Source organism: Rattus rattus, chromosome 7, assembly GCF_011064425.1.
Source record: "Rattus rattus isolate New Zealand chromosome 7, Rrattus_CSIRO_v1, whole genome shotgun sequence".
In the NCBI taxonomy this organism is placed as follows: domain Eukaryota; kingdom Metazoa; phylum Chordata; class Mammalia; order Rodentia; family Muridae; genus Rattus; species Rattus rattus.
In genome coordinates, this window is record NC_046160.1 from 31,016,722 (window position 1) to 31,034,949 (window position 18,228).

Genomic DNA, 18,228 nt, shown 5'->3' on the forward strand with positions numbered 1-18,228 from the left:
TCACAATGGAAATTGCTACATCTCTTCATGAAAGCACATATTCAAGAATGTTCATGAAAGCACAATAATACAAAACAAACAAAGCACAAATAAACATAAATGATAGCGAATGCTACTGTTAAAGAATAAAATGAAAACCATATTCTTTAAAACTATTATTAGATACCTTAATACATATGAGTCTATTAAAAAACTAAATAAAGTTAGAGCATGTGATTTGATTACAATGTTTACAAGCAGCTTAATGACAGTGTCAGCAGTTGTGGTCACAGTCGGTTAATTTTGTCAAATATTTCCACAGAGGGGTTGTGTAGGAAGCTCCCTGGTGCTGGCTTTCAGAAGTCCGGTTTCTCTGATGCACAGTCTTGACCTCATGAACATTTGTACAGAAGCACTCTTGTGATCTCTGTACTTTTACACTTCAATAAAAATATCTTTGAAAATATATGTATAAAAATAGAATATAAATATATTAACATTAGATGCAAAATAAAGGCTGAAGAAATGGTTTAATGGTTAAGAGTGCTTCCTGCTCTTCCAGGAGACACAGTTTCAATTCCCAGCACCCATGTTGGGTGGCTCCCAACTACCTGTAACTCCAGCTCCAGCCTCCTTCCAGCCTACATGGACACTGCATTCATACACAAACTCCTACACAGACACAGCCACACACAGTTAAAAAATAAACCTATTCTTTGAAAAGCAAACCTATAGCTCGGAGATGACTACAGAGAGTGTGTGACCAGGAGTACATGCAAATCAACCTCACACCATTTCTCTGCTCAAGGAGACTGCTCTATAGAGACTTAAAGCCAGGCTGGGATGCAAGGGTCTGTGCTAAAGAAGCAGAGACTCAGCAGGAGAATGAGAATCCAGGAGAATGAGAAGCGCTGGAAAGATGAGCCCTGGGCTTGGGCTTCCACTTCTCTCCCAGAATAGCTTCAGTAGCTGAGAACTTGGGCTAAAACCAACCAACTGGTTCTCCTAAACACATTTACAGAAGCACTTTGTCCGCTGGAGGTAACTCTGATACCCACCCAGACAAGACTCTGCAAGTGAGGCCCCAACACAATCATGAGATCCCTTCTTGCTGGGCAGAGCTGAGCCCCCTGGAAGCTTTGAGACCCTTGAAAGCCCCACAATCTGGGAAGATTTGGAGGTCATCTTAGCCATATTGTCGGCTTCCAGAGGAGGAGCTGAGGCCAGGGAAGGATAAAACTTAATGAGGGCCACAGCTCATCACCAGCACAACTGTCACCTTCTCTCGGAGACCTTCTCCTCCTACAATGAACTAAAATCATTGTAAAGATAGAAAACGATGTGGCATTCCATCTAGCTCATATCTGTGTTAAAAGAAATGGCCCATTTGATGTTTTATGTTTCAATTTTCTGTGTCCTAATAAAAGTACCTAACTTCCAAGAGACTGCTGCTGCAGGTGGGCATAATATCAATTTACAGTTTGTAAGGGTAAAACAAAGATCCTCTGACACAGAGAAATTTAGAAATTAAAACAGCATTGTCAAACTCACATCATGTTTGGGAACTTCCTGACTTTACTGCCCATTCAATCAGAAACTGGGAGGCTTCATAGTTCACTTTTTTCTAGTTTCTTAATACAAAACTTTGGTAACATAATTATAAAAACCCCCGTGGGTCAGCTGAATGGCTCAACAGGTAAAGATGTGTGTGGTCAAGTCTGACATTGTAAGTTCAATCCTCAGGGCTCAGAAAATCAATTTCGATCAGTTGTCCTCTGACTACCATAAATATATTGTGTCAAGTGTACAGCCTCTCTCTCACCCCTCCCTCTTCATCCCTCCCTCCCTCTCTCTCAAACATACACACATTCTCATGCACACACAAATATACACACAGGAATGTGCAAAATAATAAGCAAAATAAAAAACTATTTTTTAAACATGCATGATTCTATTTCCTCCTCCCATAACCTCATAAAAGCTTCCCATGAACCTGAAGTTCTTGGTTGAATTTACCCCCTCGTGGTTCTGCCTCTTGAGTTTTCCATGCTGCAATCTGTCTTGGCAAAATGTAAAAGTGTATTGTGGAGTGGAAAGTGGTTGCCATATTTTCTCTCACTCAGTGTATAACACCATTTGATGTCATCAGAGCTTGGTATCTTAGAACAATGCACAGAGAACACACCAGTTCTCCACAGCACCCCTAAGCACAGCTTCCCAGATGGAGAACTGGAAAATTCTCTGGTGTGGGAACTGACCAACATGTTATACAATGCACATGAGAATTCTTTATTTCTAGATGCCAATAGAACCCCATCTCTGGTTGTGACAACCAAAAATGTCCCCACATCTCTCCAGCTCCTCCTATGGGACAAAGCCATCCTGAACTGAGACTACTGGTTGAAAGCATACAGTTAAAATGTCACAATCACTTCTAAGATACTGGAGAGAAATTGTCAGAACAGAACAAGTCATAAATTGACAGAAAAAGCTACCTTTGGCCCTAAGCTAACTCTGCCAAATGCCTTGTGCCATGTCCTTATATATATTACCTCATTTTACTGTCATGGATCCTTCAATGCTCTCAGTAGCTCAACAGTACACATTCTAGATGGTGGAAGCAAAAATGAGATTCAACCATGGTGCCCAATACTACATAGTTCACTGAATGCCCAGCCTGCCAGAAAATCAGGCTGGAGCTTGGCATCTTAGAACTATATCCAGAGAACTCAACAGTTTCAACTTCTCCATAGCACCCCTAAGCACAGGTGCCCAGTGCCCATAGTACACTTGACCTGTGCTAACAACACAAAATACAAACATAATTGTGTGACCTCCAAGATCTGAAGCCTCTGTTACTACCATCTCTAGAATATTCCTCTCTCCTTCTGTTGTTGGTCTGAGGAATACACCCTCAATACAGCATTTGTCACCAGCCCTTTGCTTAGCAAAGCCTAAAGAACACACCAGGCCCAGAGCAGAATAAAAGGCTGGGATCATGAGTTTCTCCATGAACCAGCAAAATTCTTCAAAATGAGCAAATTTCTCAATGCACCCTAAACGAAGCAATAAAGCTTGTTAAATGACCACCATGCCAAGCTTTGTCATTCATACCTGTAGTTTCATCCCTCCAAAGACTAAGACAGTATAATCATAGGGACAGGGTCATCTTAGCCTACATAACCAGACTCTCAAGAGCAAACACAATGATATTTAATGTTTATGTATGTGTCCCTAAAAAGACAAAGGACAGAGTGTTATATGTTATTTAGGTGTATGTGCAGAGAGAGAGAGAGAGAGAGAGAGAGAGAGAGAGAGAGAGAGAGAGAGAGAGAGAGAGAGAATACCATATGAGAACAGTGGAGGCCAAAAGCAGGCTTTGGGTGGAGCTCTAATTAAAGCCAGTTGTGAGGCATGCTACAAAGGTGCTCAGAACCAAATTCAGTTCCTCTGAAAGAGTGGTAATCCCTTTTAATGACTGACCCACCTCTCCAGCCCCAAGACAGCCTCTTATATCCACACTATGGTTTTGGATTTGGGTGCTAACTTGCAGTTTGTGAAAAATCTCTCATGGATGAAAGAAATGTGTTGGGTTGTTCTTTTTAAAACAGAAATACTTTGAATGAAAAGACCTACTATATCTATGTAAGTCACACTAGAAAGCAATACGTTCTCTAAGCTTCCTGATTTTGGAGTCAGACGATGTTTGCATAAGAGGTGGTTGAGCATGGGGAATGTGCAAAGGAAATGCCTCCCAGAATGGTCCTTTCCAAGCACACATGTCTAGGTGAGAAGGAGTGTCAACCTACAAAGTGTCTCTCCAGTGGGGCTCAGGAGCCTGGGTTTCTTCCTCCGTCATTCTTACCAGCATTCTTCCAGTCTTTGCTACAAGTGACCACTCTATCTATAAGTTCCAACATTATGGTCTATAATATATTTCTTTCTCAATGGCCCCACAATTGTGAGTGCTACATCTGCAGATATTAGGTCCAGTGTTTGACATTCATTTATTTATCCAACAAGTTCATATGGAGTGCCCACCACCTTCCCAACTAGTAGGCATGCAATTAAGACAGAAGTTCCTATGCGCAGTGTGAACCACCCTATAGGTATTATCATCACCGTTGCCCAGTGTTTGCTAAATGATTGCTTGACCCTGTGTTGAATTGAACCGTAAGACACATGAGTGAATTATTATAGTTACAGAGAGGCTGTGATGTGGAATCTTACATGATGAAATGAAGACAACCTGATCCTCCAGGCACTTGGTAATTTGTAAGCTTCAGTAAGTGAATAATTTAAACTGCTACTTTTTATGGAAATTTGTTAACTATTAATAGTCACTAGAACAGTATGTCCTACCATATCAATATGTTGAAGTCTTAACACTTCAGAATGTATTTGAAGAATGCATTTTTATTTGTTTATGTGTGTGCTATGTATATGTGTGTGTTCCGTGTATGTGTGTGAGTGAACAAGTACAAGCAAGTACTTGTGAGGGCCACAGGTTGATGTCTGGTATTCTCCACTATCTCTCCCCACTCTATTTTTGGGGACAGAATCTCTCAAAGAGCACAGAGCTTGCTGTTTGAGCCAACAAGTCCTAGAATCCTGACTCACCCCTGCCTTTCACCTGAGATCATGGGAGCCATGACATATTTCTCTTTTACATGAGTTTTAGGGATCCAAACTCATGTCCTCGTTTTTTAATTTTTATTGGATATTTTATGTATTTACATTTCAAATGTTATCTCCTTCCCCCCCCCTTCTTCCATCCCCCTCCCCCTCCTCCTGCTTCTATGAGGGTGCTCCCACTCCCAACTGCTCACTCCCACCTCAATGCCCTGGCATTCCCCTACACTGGGGAAATGAGCCTTCACAGGTCATGTCCTCTTTTTACATAACAAATACTTTACTCATGCAACAGGATGTAGCCTATTCCAGCATGGCTCATACCCTATAGGAGAATGTAAGCACATTCTCCTCAGAGAGGAGAACATGAGGAGACCCAGGAAAAAGCAGCCATCTAGAGCCAAGAAGGAAGATCTAAGAAAAACCAACCCAGCCAGGACAATAATCTTGGACTCCAGAAATAAAGAGAAATAAATGTCATTTTTTAAGAGCCATATAGTCTATAGTACTTTCTTACAACAATCTAAGCAGACCAATTCAGTTCATAATAAGTTTCTTCCAAAAAAAATCTATCTTTAAACTTATTCCTACAGAATCCATATGTTCACTTCTTTTCTCTTCTTACAAAAACTCAACATGCTTTTTTAAGTTTGAGAAATATGGGCATTGTGTAATTTGTACAATGATTTCTCACAAATATGAATCCTAGAAAACACCAATTGTTCATAGTAGTGAGAACTTAGACACCAAAGCTCTGTTATTCTCAGCTAATACACTAAAGTGTGGACATAGGAGGACTTTGGAGGTCTCCTTGCCCAGCACACAGAAGTGATGAAGGAATTGGAAGAGGAGAATGAGGACAAAGCTTTAGTGGTGGGCGTGGGACTCTGGATCAAGATGCTAGTGAGAGAAGATGGGGATTTTATGAAGCCCTAAAGATGTCATTAATATTGTGCACAATATTAATATTGTGCTGTGCCCAGCTAAAAGGGTAGGTTTTTCAGCGTGAATGTTATCAGAATGGGGTGCTTAGCTCTCAGAGAGGAAGGATAGCATGAAGCTAGCTGAGGATGGAAGGGTCTAAGAAGCCTGGACGTGTGGGGTATCAGAAGGGCTAGAATGTACTTGTGGGCACATTATTTAACCCACAGCCTTTGTTTTCTCTCTATGATTCACCTGTCACATGAGGCTTCTGAGACAGTTGAGTGGGTATCAGAAAAAGAGCTTCTAGGTCACAAGAATCTGCACTTTTTGACGAAAGCAACTTAAGGAAGTGTTTGTTTTTGCTCACAGTTGAAGGGTACCACCATCATGATGAGGCAGTCACAGAGGTATCCACAAACAGGAAAGAGGGAGTGGTGAATGTACAACTTGTCCTCTCTATCTTATTCTGTCCAGAACACTAACCCAGTGAATGATGCTGACCACAGTGGCCATATAGTCCATGCCAGTTATCCTAACTATGATAATCCTTTTCAGGTGGTTCCAGAGCTCATCAGGTTGATCACCAACTTTATTCCTAATCACAGAACATTGACCAGAAGTCAATCCCAGCATAGCCATAATTGCCTTTAAATCAAAAAATACTTAATGGTACCAATATTTAATTATCTTTAACTTATCAATTGATTTCTAGAAGACCACCTCCCCTCTCTGGGCTCAGAAAATAAAGTAAGAAATATTAGACTTCGATCTGTGGTGGAAGAAGTCTCATGTAGCCCCACAGCCCAAAACCACCCTTCCATTGTCGCTGTCCTGCAGGCCACATACTATCTCTTCTGAAATCCCAGCCCTGGTCACTGTTTAAGAGCTACAGTCTGGCCTGTCTTGTCCGTAAACATTATCCATACAAAGTGCCATTTCATCTGTTTTTCCATTCTGACATGAGAAGAGTCTCTTCATTTGTCTCTCCCTTGCTGTTCTCAAAACCACTGCCACTCTATAACCTGTCACAGTCCCTCTAATTCATTCTCTAATAGTGTCTAAAGGGACATCACTAGAACAGAAATTTAATTACATTATTCCTCTGCTTACAAGCACCACATAAATAAATACTAACTATCCGATAGAGACCAGGCATGCATCCACACCCTCTCCACCCTCAGACATTCTAGCCTGACCAAGGTTATACTCACTGTATTTTCTGTTCTGACAAATGTCAGTGTTTCATTTTTTTTTAATTAAACAGGAACATATACTTATTTGATTCGATCTCTAATAAACATTAGACAGAATTCAGTCAACTACCCTCTTGGCGTTCCTTGATTCCACCAGTCAAATGCTAAGGGCTGGTTTCTTTATGCTAGAGGCCCCAGAAGAATTTCAATGTTCATTCATCAGCACCTACCAATTCATGTTCTTAGTGTCCTCTGATACCTACAGCTAGCATCAAAAGTCTCTCTGAAATATGTGTAAAGGGCAACTTGGGCTTTAATGTCATTAAAGATCAGGTATTTCTTGATGGTAACCTTCATTAGTGATAAGATAGTGGGAGACAACAAGGATGGGGTCGTCAGCTTGGTGCTAGAAGAGAAACAGCAGCCATTATGATGGACATACTGCAACACCATTCTATTCAATCCTTAGCCACCCAGACAAAACCAGAGAAAAAGGAAGGGACACTGTGCAAAGTCACTTGCCCCTATTCTGTCTCCTAACCCTGAACACAAGCCTGTAGCATCTTGATGAAGTTCTCAAGATCCAACATTCTGTTTAGAAGTTCCAGAAGAGTCCCTGAAGCTCCTTGTACTCAAGAAAAAAATGGCAAAACATCAGCTGAATGCCGATTATAGCCATCCCCCAATCAGCATCTTAAAATAGATGACCTGATGTCTTAGTTTGAGTTTCTATTGCTTCAATGAAACACCATAGCTAAAAAGCAAGTTGGGAGGAAAGGGTTTATTTGGCTTAAACTTCCAGATCATTGTTCATCACTGAAGGAAGTCAGGACATGAACTCAAACAGGGCAGGAAACTGGAGACAAGGGCTGATGCAGAGGCCATGGACAAGTGCTATTCACTGGCTGGCTTCCCAAGCCTTGCTCAGCCTGCTTTCTTACAGAGCCCTGGACTATCAGCCCCAGGGATTGCACCACCCATAATGGGCTGTGCCCCCTCCCCTGTCAACCACTAATTAAGAAAATGTCCTACAGCTGGATCTGACGGCGGCATTTCCTCAACTGAGGATCCCTCTTCTCTGATGACTCCAGCTTATGTCAAGTTGACATAAAACCAGCCTGTACACCTGATCTTTACATTAGTTTTACCAAACATAAATTCCTTGTGCTTTACCAATATTAGAACGTTACAGCTCAGAAACAATGGGCAACTCATTTTAGCCCCTCCTCCAAGACACACCACCCTCCCTTACTGCCATGCTCTCCAACACAACCCATTAACCAGTCCCCACTCTACTCCTAGTGAATGTACACCTAAAGCTCTGGGGCAGCTCAGGCAGGCTCCACCATCTTCTTCCACCTTCAAGTTTCAAAGTCAGAAGACAGTATTGAACTCGCCCTCGACAGATTTATGTGGTATCTCTCCTACCCTGTATTTAGGGAACAGTCACGTCTGCCTCAAAGATTATTAAGGTTATGAAATGAGATAAGAAACAGACCAAGCACACTGAAAATTTAGTAGATGGAAGCTTTGGTCTAGATTATTGATTTTTTTTCCAAGCACTCCATTCTTGTCTAGATCAGGCCAGCCAGCTTCTCCAAACACTCCCAACAAATAACAAGATTGAATAAGACCTCCAACAATTCAGATGTGGACATGGAGTTCAAACTAGGCCTTCACAAGTACTAGCCAGAGAGAGTCCATAGGCCTGGAGAAAGAAGAATCCTTAAGAATCCTTCCTTGTGAGTTTGTTCCTCCTTAGCTGACAGTAGATTGTAAGCAGTCTCCTGCAGTAGCACAGAAAGCACACAAGACAGATCATGAAATATTCTTTTGCAAGCATCTCCCCTCTACACTATGTTACTCTAATGCCAAGGGTCATTACTGTGATGGCTTTATTGTTTCTCCTCTGTATTCCTGTGGATTACAGCACCATGCCCAGTCTGGATGTCAAATAACAGCTAAGTATGCAGTTTTTGGTTTTGTCTCTTAAGTATCTGCTACTGCTGAGATGTCTGAAAGACAGAGGCCAATCTGGGTCAGTCGTTTGTCCACTACAGTACATGACATACAATCAGAAGTCAATAAACCCATTATCTTGCTCATTAATCATAGAACATAATACAAATGCTGTTATAGGAAAATCCATTATTTCTGGACCTTTATGCTTTGATGAAATTTGATCTTTGGAAAATGAAGCTACAAGATTCAAAGCCCAAACATTCTTTAAAAACTATTCTCTTTCTTTAAAGAAAGGTAGATCAGCCCTTTACGGTGAATTTTTCCAAAGTCTGATTTGACTCATTGTGAATACTACAAATGGCTTCCCTACTAACCATTGTTGTTTTTAACAGACTTATTTGAAATATATTATGAAAAAGCTCTCACAGTAGAGTCTTTGACTCATGAGGAGCTGTAAGAAAATCAAAGCCATTTCAGAAATTGCACTTAACCTCCAAGATGCTGACCTGTGTGAGTATCTGACCCAGGGGAAAAAATGTTTGCTACATTTTCAAGGAAGACATTTTCAATACACCCCACTCCTACTGCTAACTTTGCCATTTTGTTCATATTTTCTCAGCAAAGTGTCAAAGCAGCATGTAGACAAGGCTGTTCTGCCATGCTATCCTGAAGCCAAGTCCTGGTAGCTAGGGCATGAGTCACAAAACAAAGAGAGTGGAGGCTGATTCTCATGTAAGCAAAAGGCCAGACACCATGGGCTAAACAACCTGTCTGCAAAAATCCCAGATTGATACAACCCTGGCAAATACCAGGCCCCAGAGAACACTGTTTACCTGGTGTATACATCCCCAGTATGGCAGAGGGTCTTAGGAAGGTGAGAACTTTAAGTTATATTAACACTGTAGACAAGACTGTGAACCCAAATTTTCTTTAATTTGGGGCCACTTAATGCCTTTCATCAATTCCCATTGTCTTAGTTTAACAAATGGAATCATAAATTATGCAATCGACAGCAATTGTACTTATTTGCAATTAGAATTTGTCAGTATTCTCCTTATAAATAATTAATATTAGGATAACCTTGATGAAGCAGATATATTTGGGGGGATGATATTGTTGAATATTTAGGAATTCTCCTTTTTGGATGAGAATCACAAGCCAGTAAATTGTTCCAAATACCTTTCAACTCAGAATGTTGACAGCGTTTTAGGTTAAAATCAAGAAGCAAAACACAAAAGTCCCGAGTACTTTGTGGCTGGAAGGATTACCAACAGAAGTATTGTGTTATGGGACTCTGTGGCATGTGAGCTCCCTCACTCACTCTGGACCAGTTCGTGGGAACTGTCTTTGAGTTCCTATTTTCTCTACTATCCAGAGTGAACTCATAGAGAACTGAAACTGTCGAGTTTCATTTTCAGGTTTTAAGATGCTATCCAGAGTTATGACTGCAGTAGTAAGACCCCAAGTTATCTATAGGCAAAACTATATTTCTGTATAATGATTCTCAATCAATCTAACTCCTTTCATTGGTTTAAAAACATTATTTTCTAAAAGAATCCATCCTTTTCACCAGAGTATGAAAGAGGTTTATACACACACAAACAGAGAGACAGAGAGAGAGAGAGAGAGAGAGAGAGAAATATAGAGACAGAAAGACAGAGACAAAGAGAGTTGAGTCATAGATAGAATAACATAAGCACATATATAGCAAATACAAAAATTCTAATCCTGATGCAATTTTTTAAAAATGTAGAAGACAAGAAATCCTCAAAAATCAAAGCTGGGAAAGGCATTTTCAATCATCTACCTCAAGAGCTGTTTCATGTGTACACAGGGTAGCCCATTAATCCACAAGACAATCCACCATCCTCCCAACATCCTCCTCTACAGTGTAGAACTTCATCCTCAAGCCCACCTGGAAGTATGGGAAGCCCAAGATAACCACCCCCACTCATCTAACAGCATTTGCTAGGAAGTGGAGCACCTCCCATCTTAGCAGTAATGGGAAGGGATCCTGACTGATGGTGGGTGTTTTGTCCAAAGATATATGCCTAGAGCAAACATTTAATACATTGGTGTGGCAGTCATCATCCTTGGATAAGGCAAGAAGGAGGCATTCTCAGTAAAGTCTAGAAATGTGACTTAGCGTAGTCCAAAACCTAAATGTCCTTCCTCTACAGTAAGAGATGCTGAATAACTCTTCCCGCAGAAAAATCGCCCCAAATGACCCATCTCCTAGGGGGGAAAGCAGAAATTCTAGAGCCACTCTGAAGACCCCAGCAACTTAAAAGTTACTAAGGCAGTAACCTCTTGCTCGGAGAGCTTGGGGCAGCCAAAACACAAGGCAGGTTTATAGCTTTCCCTTCTGTATCTGTGTCTCTGTGCTATGTTTCAGAAATGAAGTCCTGATCAGAACATTGAGCCTATGAGGAAACTCATTTCTTGTGCTCCACTCAGGGAGAGCTGCCCCCATGAGGACAGAGGGAAGACCATTAATGCATAAGACAATCCAACTCAAGGCAAAACTTAGTAACTGCTTATGCTTGACAAGCAAGTATGTGCCAAGTTCTGAGCTCAGAGCTCATAACGGGAATGAATAAGAGATAAAGCCAAGAGATAAACTCATAAAAATAATGAAGGTAATTCAAGACGATATGATGCAAGAACATACCGAAAGAACACAGAAATTCATTTTAACTGGGGAAATAAATGGTGAGCACATGAAGAGATGAATTAGGAACCTGGGAATATCCCACGAACTGATCCCTTTTCTTCTATCTCTACCATCAGGTATGGGGAGGGGGTTGGTTGCTTAGAGAGATGGTGTCCAACATGATAGGCTTGAATTATTAAAAATTGATTGGGAATTCCCGAATGGAAAACACACACTGTGATGTAAGATTAGGAGTTAGAGTTGCTGCAGGTTTTGCCCAAGCAACGTGGGCTTTGTGACTAGGACAAAAGACATGCTAAATTGTTGCACACAATTCTGGGGTTTGTGGCATGAATGAGGGTGCAGATATGTCCCCCAAGCTGACCTAGACAAAGCTGGGTGTCAGAGATTTGTCCTGAGCTTTTCTTAAAGGCTTCTAAGCTGCTTTGGAGAGTTTGATCTCAGAGGTGCTGGGAGCCCCTGATCTGTGCTCCTTGCACAATCCACATGAATATTTCAACAGTACTAAAATTTTGGTTGTAAGAGTCATATAAGGCAGAATTTGCATCTCTGACAAGATTCATCCTCGGGAATGCTGAAATGACCTGCTGTTCCAGCTCGCTGCCTCCTGATACTGTTTCCAGAGACTTGCTTCCAGGAAGACTTCAGGAATAGCTGCTGATTCCTCCTGAACTTGGTTCATCCAACCCTTCAGACAAATCCAGTCAGAATTTCAGTCAAGCCCTGAATCTTATAAGCATACAGAGACTGGATGCTAAAGCTAGCTTTCTTAAGTCTAACCAATTTTCCTATCTCTCCCCATTGTCGCTGTAAATATTAAAAAATACTAGTAACCTTTTATCCTGCACACTAGTGCCAGCACACACGGGTCCACATAGCACTTGGTTCCCTTTTAACCTGCTCTAGCTCCTGTAGGGCCACATCACACTGCAGAGTACTTTATCTCAGCAGCTCCACACTACCCCCAAGTACTCTCTGACCCAGGCGGTCCACAGGCCATTCCAGTGTGGCACCTTGCCACATTGGTCTCTACTGCTAGTTCTGGCCAAATGGAACTAATCATAATTTATCTCTGATTAGTATCTCTCCCAGCAGCAATCTGCTAGCTGCAAACTCTCTGGTTCCAGCTACCTGATAAAATCAAGACTCAATAAATTGCAACCCAACAATCAGTTATATATATTAAATTCTCAATCCACAATATATCAACACAATAAACTTACAACCAATTGATAAGGATATAAACTGCTCACCTAGATAAGACAAATTTGCCTACAGAAATCCATCCCTTAAGAAATATTCATAAATACCTTGGCAATTCAAGACCACCCAGATCTGGGTCATCCTTCTCTGTCTCCATCTTGATTCTCCTCTCCTTCCCCTTCTCTCCCACCTTGGAAAAGCTTTGTCCCTGCCTTATTTTTTTACTGTCCAATCATAACTTTGACCTAACTTGTGCCAGCCCTCACTTGCATATAGACATCAACTTACAACCCACCCCTTAATTTATCATATATTCATCACCCCTATTCAGCATGAAGAAGTTGTAGAGATTCATCATCCCTATTCCTTGGGTTTGAGTATCTAGTTATGGTTATTTTGTAATTATGGATAGGTTGAAATTTTAAGCATAATTGGAAATAATCATAATTTAGAACAAGAGGAAAATATAGAGCCTAGACTTGAGGTTTTTCTTTCCTTTTCTCTTTTCTATCCTTCTTTTCCTTGGTAAAAGAAGGGGGTTGAAGGGGTACAAAGTAATATTGTGAGAAATTGGATATATGGGATGGATTACTAAATTTGTTCTTAAACAAAGCATTGTATAACCATAACATACATTGGTAGAAATCTTTATATTTGCTGCAAAATTGAAGTTATAATTTCTTACATTGGCACAGAATTTATGTATTGATACAGATTTAAGGTTTTCATTAGTATAAATCTTTGCATATTGTTACAAAATTTAAATTAATATTGCTACTCTCGGATAGGCATTGTACCTATGCAACTCATTTAAGAACACTAAACTTAGATCCAGTCCTTCTAATAGTTGCTATTGCAAACTGTTTAGGATGATTAAGTGATGCAAGTTAAGGGCCAGAACATATGGTTATAGTAGATTTGTATTTAATTATAATAAAGTGTTTTTAATATTATTCAATTAGAAATAGCTAAGAGTAGTCAAAGTTTAACAGTTCAGATGTACTTTATATAGTCTTCAAAAGCATCAGAAATCCACAAAAAAGAACATTTAAAATCATTTCATTATTAACAGAATTTTTGACTAGAGGCATATCTGCTCCTGACAGTATCCCCTTCACAGTTCAAAGAAGATATTGACCATCATAACCTCCATATAGAGTTGCTCCAGTTGGGACAAGGTAGACACTTGGCAAGAAATTTTCTAATTAAACAACAGACAAAAAAATACTGTCCAGGAAAAGACACACAATGTGGGATAGTCAACAACTTAGCTCTGCCAATACAAAGTAAGATAGTCCTTCACAATTCCTGCTTCACTTAAGGTTCTGGGCCAGAAGGCTGAAGACAGATCCTCCAATGTTTTTAGAGATAAGGGACTGTCCAGGTAGTCAGCTGTCTCTACAAATTGTTTTAAGTTTTTGAATGCTATATTTTTGTGCTTCCTATATATTCAAATTATATTTAATTCATTTGTGAATCTGTGACAGGGTTGAAGACTAGTTATAGTCTCATAATCAAACTTCACTTGTTTAGCATTAAAGAAGATAATCTAGATTTGAAAGAATAGTTTTCAGATGGTAATACAAGTTAAAATCAAAACATAATTCAAGTATAGAATTGTAAACTCTTTAAGTTAGGATAAATGTTAGAGTAATGTACCTAAATTGACAAAATTCATGAACTGGATGGTATTACTGTATACCATACATTATAGTTTACATAACTGCTATAACTATGTTCATTGTATATCTGAGAGAAAAGGCCTGTTAATGGTTGAAATGGGAAAAAATGTGAATTTGGTCTAATTCTTGTACTATGTTAATTGAGTCCCCAAAATTGCATCATGAATCCGCATGTAAGATGATTATAGTCCCAGCCCCTCGTTGGTTTTGATTGGTAAATAAAGTTGTCCTTGGCCAACGGTTGGCCAAGGAGATAGAGGTGGGACTTTGAGATTCATGAGCAGGGGACCAAAGGAGGAAGAATGAGACAGAACCACCATAACAGAAAAAGAGTAAGGACCAGGCCTGAGAGGTACAGAAAAGAGAACATAGCAGTCATGTAAGAGCTGGGGAAGAACAGCCCTAGTTCTCCCCCACTGTGTTTAGGGCAGCAAAGTTGGAATATAGATTTTAGTAATAGTAACTCAGAAATATCAGAGGGGAGGTGTTTGCCACATCCAGGTTCTGGAATGGCCCAGACATTGAGCTGTTTAAGTCCTATTAAAATATAAGGCTGCATGCGTGTTTGTTTAATTTGGTAACCCAGAACATTGGGACAGGTAGCAAGGGACATGCCACTGCTACCATATCGATTTGAGCAGGATTAATTGGCACCTGTAAAACCTTTCCTCCCCAAGTTGCTTTTTTGCCACGGTGTTTTTATTACAGCAAGAGAAAACTCTGAGACAAGGAGTGAGTGAAAATTATTTACCTCGCATGCCTAGTAGAGTATGAGTTTACCTTTGCTCCAATGATTACACTCTTGACCCCAAAACACTCCCTGGTATCAAAGGGAATAAAAGACAGTTCTAGAGCCAAATATAAGTGGTCATTGCCAAGAAACACAGGTTCACACTACCCCCCAAATACCATGTTCCAACACATGGTAGCAAGTTCATAAAGTTTTTGTAAAAACACAACAAAAACGTTATAGATTAGGATTTTTTTCCAAATTCTTTCTTGGGCGCATAGGTAGATGGATTACAACAAATAAGGTAAAGCTCTGCTCCAGGACTTAATACAACCTCATAACATTCCTAGCCTTTGGGTTAATGGGAGCCAGGGGGGTGAAGAATGGATGTGCAAACACAGAGAATAGAGATAAGTTCTACTTTGGAGTCTAGAGATATTTTGTCTCTAGATCTGCAACATTTCAGCTCTTCACAACCCTAGGAGTTTGAGTCAATCTATCAGCTTCATAGCATATTTAACATGGCTGGAACTCTGCTTCCCACACACCAGGAAGTTCATACCCTATCATAAAAAAAAATGGAATAAATCTCCAAAGAACCATAAAGAACAGGAGAATTGAATGATCTCTTGCTGTGAGGCCTTCGAGAAGTAATCTACTACTTCAAAACCTCCAATCCCTCATCTGTGCGTTGCAAATAAAAACTTTCCAGTTCACCTCATAAGGTTATTAGGAAGACAAAATGCTATGATTATGCACTTGCTAAACACAGCATAGGATATTATAATAAGAGAAACACTTTCTTGTTTAATTTGAGTGTGACCATGAATATAATTTAAGCTGGAGGCGCGATGTTCACCTTGTATTCTTTGAAGTGTCAGTCAGCTAAATTAATAATGTAAACAGGAGGAGGGAGGGGGAGCAGCCATTTAAGCCACTTAATTTTTTCTAACCACAATTGGTGTGCTAATTATGGATCTTACTTGGCTATACACCAAAACAAGGTCCTTAAGGACAATGTTATTCATTGTGTTCGAGGTAGTTTGCATACTTGAAGGAAATAAAACTGGATTTCTCTTAAAAATAGATTTCCATTCCACTTTCTTTCACTTTAGGTGGCCACGTTCACCCGCAAGTCTGTATGCCCTGACTTCACAAGGGTTGACTATTGAGAACTGGAAGATGTGACTTCAGAAATGAAAGCAGATGACAAGCAATTTGCTGATTTTGCAAAGCACGCTGTTCTGAACATGAGGAACCCAAGCAGAGGTTCCAGAGCTATGAGCATAGTGAAGCATGTGTCCTTGAATTATAGTGGGGCATCTTTTGGGTATACGCCCAGGAGTGGTATAGCCGGGTCTTGAAGTAGAACTAGTCCCAATTTTCTGAGAAACCACCACATTGATTTCCAAAGTGGTTGTACAAGTTTGCACTCACTCATAAGTGGATATTAGTCATAAAGTACAGGATAACCATGCTACAATTCAAAGACCCAAAGAAACTAAGTAGTAAGGAGGACCCAAGGGAGGATGCGTGAATCTCACTCTGAAAGGGAAACAAAATAGTCATCATTGGAGGATGGACAGAGGAGGAAACTGGATGGGAGAGGGAATGACAAGGGGGGTGGGGATCACATGTGGAGAGAAAGGTAGAGTGAGAGGGATAGGAGAAAGAACAGAAATCAGTTAGTGGGGATGGAGGTGGGGCATCTCTAAGGCTAACTGTAGACCTGGGACTAACATAGATGTGTGAACCAAGTAAACCCTTTCCTTTACTACGTGCTTTTGGTTGGAATATTTTATCACAGTCACCACAGAAAGGAAGCTAGAACAGTCCTCTAATTCTCAGATTGCTCTATATTTTTAAAACTCTTCCAAGAGTCTCTCTCTCTCTCTCTCTCTCTCTCTCTCTCTCTCTCTCTCTCTCTCTCTCTCTCTTCCCTACCTCCCTCCCTCCCTTGCCTCATCCCTTCCTCCCTCTAGAGCAGAGATGCAGCTTATTTTACAAAAAAAAGTTTTAATAAAGAGTTAAAATGAACTTGGCAAAAAGGACACTATACACACAAGATGTGGGAGAGAATCACCATGACTCAGCTCTGGGCCCTTCTTCCTCTTCACTATACCAAATGGCTCAGGTTCCCTCAGCAAGTTGGGAGAAAGAGCTATAACATATACACATCCTATCAATGGAGGTGACCTTAACTGTGACTCACAGCATTGGGGATATAGAACCTGAAGAGGCCACCTCCTGTAGCCAGGAGGAACCCCAGTGAAATGATAGACACCAACCCATCGACAAAATTTTCAACCCAAAATTTATCCTGTCTACAAGACAAGCAAGGACAGGGGAATGGAGCAGAAACTGAGGGAATGGCCAACCAATTTGAGACTCATCCAATGGGCAAACACCAGTCTCTAACACTATTAATGCTTGCAGACAAGAGTCTAACATGGCTGTTCTCTGAGAGATTTCATCTAGTGGCTGACTCAGACATATACAGACATTCACAGCCAAACAGTGGTTGGAGATAGGGGCCTCTTATGGAAGAATGGGAGGAAGAATTGTGGGCCCAAATGGGATAGGAACTCTATAGGAAAACCAACAGAGTCAACTAACCTGGGCCCTTGGGGCTCTCAGAGACTGAACCACCAACCAAAGAGCATACAAGGGCTGGACCTAAGCACCCCACATATGTGTACCAGATATGTAACATTGTATGGGTCCCAAACAATAGGAACAGGGGTTATCCCCAAAGTGCATGCCTGTATGTGGGCTATCTTCTTCTACCTAGGCTGACTTGTCTGGCCTTAGTAGGAGAGGATTAGCCTAACAACGCCCACAAAGACTTGATGTGCCAGGTGGGGGGGATACCCAGAGGGCCCCCACCTACTCAGAAGAGACTGAGAAGGGGGAAGGGGAAGGATTATGGGAGGGAATAACTGGGAGGGGCACAGTAAGTGGGATATAAAGTGAATAATTAAATTAATAATAATAATAATAATCCATAAAACATATACATATCATATTGTTGGACCTTGTTGTCTTTACTTTATCCCTAAGTCAATAAATAAGTTTTGTTTTAGGTCATGGAGCTGGGATGGAGTCTGCAACTCCCCAGTGTGGGTGTAAATCAGTCAATAGTTCAACCATGTAGATCATTTCCCTTCTGCAGCATGAGAGGTTTCAGTAGGCCAATTTGAAAGATCATTTCTAAGGAAGGGGAGGGGGGAGGGGGATGTTTGCCTGGAA